Source organism: Scleropages formosus, chromosome 17 (assembly GCF_900964775.1).
Source record: "Scleropages formosus chromosome 17, fSclFor1.1, whole genome shotgun sequence".
Lineage (NCBI taxonomy): Eukaryota > Metazoa > Chordata > Actinopteri > Osteoglossiformes > Osteoglossidae > Scleropages > Scleropages formosus.
Window position 1 is genome coordinate 13,871,055 of NC_041822.1, and position 4,380 is coordinate 13,875,434.

Sequence of the window (4,380 nt, forward strand, 5' to 3'; positions counted from 1 at the left end):
GAAGCATCCTTGATGAAAACCGCTGTGGTCGGGGGACAATGACACCAGACCCCAAGTTTGCGCATTCACAGCCTCAGACCCTATGGAACCCAGAAATATACCCAGAAACACAGTAGTACTTCACGTCTCTCCAAATCAAGGACTATCACGCTTACTGCCTCGTCTCCCATTATGCTGAACTGTCCTTTGTGAAGCTGGAAATTGCTCAAATAAATCGGAAGCACTGTGATATTTATGCCACTATAGGCAACTGAAGCAGCCTTTTTTTCCCTAGAATAAGGTACAAATGTCCCCTGTGTCTTCTTTCTTTATTGGTGCCTGTGGCACTGCTTCTGATGGAAACAACTCATGGCTTGTTGGATAACCTAGGGGTTTGTGGTGAAACTGGCTCTCTGGGCACCATAGCCCCAGAGACCTTATATCCAGAATGGCCCTGCTTTCTTCACTCAGCTCTTTCTCTCGGATATTTAGAAATGAATCAGGGGAATGCATGCTCATCAATTGCTGTTAAAGCCTTGCGTGCATGTAGTACAATTAGAAAACAAGGCCATACAGTGAGAACCACATATAAATTATAGTTCACATTCAGCAAAAATGCTGTTGCAACTTTAAAGCAGCAGCAAAGGTACAAAACAATGAAGACAAGGCACACGTCTGGCAGAGAAACAAAGCTAAGTTTAGTAATATGGAGAAAATGTGGGACACATGAATAATAACCTTGCGTGGAAGGAAGGACACCGGCAAAAGAAGGACACTAGTGTGAAAATGTCAGGACTCTGTGTATTCCTGTTCTGGGACTCAAATGCCTGTCAATAGACCAGACACAGAAACATAAACACTTATGGTAATAAGGTATTACACATTATGTCACCTTCAATACCTTTTGCATCTCCCTGCACTACAGTACACTGCAATGTTTATGTAGAATTAAAAATGATAGAAGCTTTCATTAGAGAGGCATTTAGCAAGGCACCACTTGACATGTGCATTCTAATTAAGTTCAATATTGATGTTTGCATAGCACTGCATTGGAAGTATTACATTTATTTATTATTTTACTTATTAAGAAATTGGGACATTTTTATTCTTTATTATAAAACAATTAAAAGCATTCTTAAAAAAATAATGAAGATATTTAAAATTTGCATAAAAAATTATAAAAAATGCATAATTGCAATAATTGCAACTAATGCCATTTGTGGTTGTTCTTAAAGGTGAACAAATCTACCCTTTTTCTGTTTCTTTACAGGGAGGACCACATGCCGCACAAATCTGATGGATGCCAATCCCTCTTACTGTTTTTGCTCACCCCCATTATTATTATTATTATTATTATTACTACTACTTTTACCACCTTCATCACTATTCTGACAAAAATTATATCCACAGATGTAAAAAGTCTATTTACTGCCAACAGGGGATTTGGCCTGGCATGGAACTAATGTAAACACTGTTGTTTCGAAACAGTGACACATCTTTGTTACTCAGGGCATTAGATTCAGTCAAGGCTGTGCCACACAACCAACTCCCAGCTGCAGGACTAGGCAACCCAGCAGCAGTTCAAATCCTCACTCTCTGCTCTGGAAAATATTTTACACTGATTGTTAAAAAAAGAAAAAAAAAAAGCATGCTGAAAGCCTTGCAATTGTGTGTTATAGGGTGTGTGACTGAGTGTATGGAAAACAGAGAGTGGAAACATGAAGAAGGGAAAATACTGAATTTCTTTGTAACACTTAAATGTGTTCCAGAGAGGAGGCTGGGCATCCACAAGCGCGCATCTTCTGAGACAAAGTATCATCATGAGAGGAATGTGAGAGCGCTGGACAATGTCCTGGTTCAGGAACAGTCTGTGCCACATTTTGTTTAGGGAATTTAGGGAAGGATGCCAGAACTCTTCTCTGAGGTGCGACTGTTTACACGCATTCACTTTACGAAAAAGATCTGTAAAGTACCATAGCAATTCCATGGTTCTTTCATATAACAAACAAGATTAGATTTTCTGCCCCAGAAATAGTGACTCTGCTACAAAAAAATAAAATTATCTATGAAAACGAATTTTTTGTGCAAGTAGTACACTGAAGTTTAAATCCCAGAAGAGTAGTGTTTTTGCTGCAGAAAAGTGGGTCAGGTATAAAATATCAGCCGTGTATAGTGGTATCTGCTAAGCACGTACACTCAATAGTGTAAATATAATTATTCCTTACTGGGACAATTCTGTGATATGTTTCCAAATTAAATCTGCACAACATTAATGTTTAAATGAATTTCTTTCTTCCAGATGTCCAGGGACAAAACTTTAGTAGCTAAAATATAGCTCACCAAAGCCACAGAAGGAATAAAAATTGATTGCTTGACCAAAAAAAAAAAAAAATCTTTAAAATATGACACTGTCACATGACTAAACATCTTATAGTGTGTTTCAAGTCAACCTCACAGATATCCACAGAGCTTCTATTGAAAATCGAACATATATCACTGCTGGTGTGTCACTGTTGTCTTTATATCGTAATTTTTTCCTGTTGGTGGTTAGTTTACTAAGCACATAAATTTGTATTAAAATAGGGACTCTTTAATTTTTAATTATTTTTACAACCATTTAGTCATATCTGATATGTGTCATACTCTGTCAGCATTACATCTATTCCCCAAGTACAAAAGCCATGGATAAAATTCTACATCTTTACATCAGCACATTAATAAATGACTGATACGGAGACGGATATAAGGTGGAGACGGTCACTTTCTGTCTTCACAAACATATGAATGGTTGATACATGAAATGGGTGCATTATGGCTGGTTACAGGTTCAACTCTTGAACATTATGGGGCCCAGTGGATGAAGCCAGTGTGTCACAGCTCCTGAACTGCATGGGGTTCAAGTCTGGCTCAGGGTGTGCGGAGCATATTTCTACCTTAATGGCACTAGCAGAGCACTCCTGTCTCTGCCTTGTCAAGCTTGACTTAATGGCACTCTCACCCTTGAATATGATGTTAGCACTCTCAGTGGATGGTCTCAAAACATTATTTTACCACTGCTTTATTCACTTAAACATGTCCTTTTCAGAAATGGTCAGCTCTACAGCCTATACAGACATTGAACAGCCTGCTGTTGTTCTCAGACCAAACAAGTACTTTCTTTGATGCCTTTCTGCAGTTCAGATGACACACATCCAGCCTGGGTGGGTGTCCCTACAAGTCAGCAAGGATAAGTGACTGCATCAGTGTCTATGTCTGTGCGCATACATGTACAGGTTGGTAAAGAAACATTTTGTGAATGCTGGCGAGTTAGAAACAAAAGTATTTAGAGCAGTGAGCTGATAAATGTGAGCATGTGAAGACGTATATGCGTGATCTAAAAACAGTAGAATGAGGCATCTCTACAAGCACTTCCGTAAATATATGGTACGAATAACACATTTGGATTTGTGTCAGTCCGACAGAACCATATAGCTGTATATCATCTTAATCATTTCTAAAGGCTTAAATGATTATCATTACAAACATCCCTTTATTTGAACAGAATTAACTGATTCTAAAGATTAATTTCAACTAACTGTTTTCCACTATCCACTGGAAATTCAGTTCTGAGAATTTAGAAACCAGAGTGCTTCAATGTAAACGTAAATGTTTTACTCCTGCATTTTCTTAGACAGCAAGAGCCTTTTCAATCCAACACAGACAAAAAGTGTTCTTTGAACCCTCCCTAAGCTATGCTGACACATTTATGACTAATTTAATCAATAGCCTCTGACAAACGTTGTCATAGCGACCATCTACTAATAGAGAGAATTGTATACTGTATTGGAAAAACCGTTTCCCCAAGACACATTTTCTTGCCATCATGGGTCGGTGTGTCTAGCAGAATAGCAGAATGTTTCTGCCCACGAGAAAGGACACTGACTGCAGAGTGTCAGTGGTTTTATCTTCATCGCAGACCTGTACCACATTTTGCTCACTATTCTACTACACGAACATCAAGCGTAAACAACACGTGTACTTGTGACCACGTTTACTTGTAATATGAAATAAAACTTGTTTTGTTATGCTTTGTGGCTCAAAGCCATCTATTTTTATGTTTTTATTTAAAACAAGTTTTGTCTGTAACTATAACACAGGCAGGGGTGCGGTGGCGCAGTGGGTTGGACCACAGTCCTGCTCTCTGGTGGGTCTGGGGTTTGAGTCCCGCTTGGAGTGCCTTGTGATGGACTGGCGTCCCGTCCTGGGTGTGTCCCCTCCCCCTCCGGCCTTATGCCCTGTGTTACCGGGTAGGCTCCGGTTCCCCGCGACCCTGTATGGGACAAGTGGTTCTGAAAGTGTGTGTGTAAAATACAGGCCTAATAAATGTTTTAAGATATTATCGCAAATTGGTCTAAGGTTGCG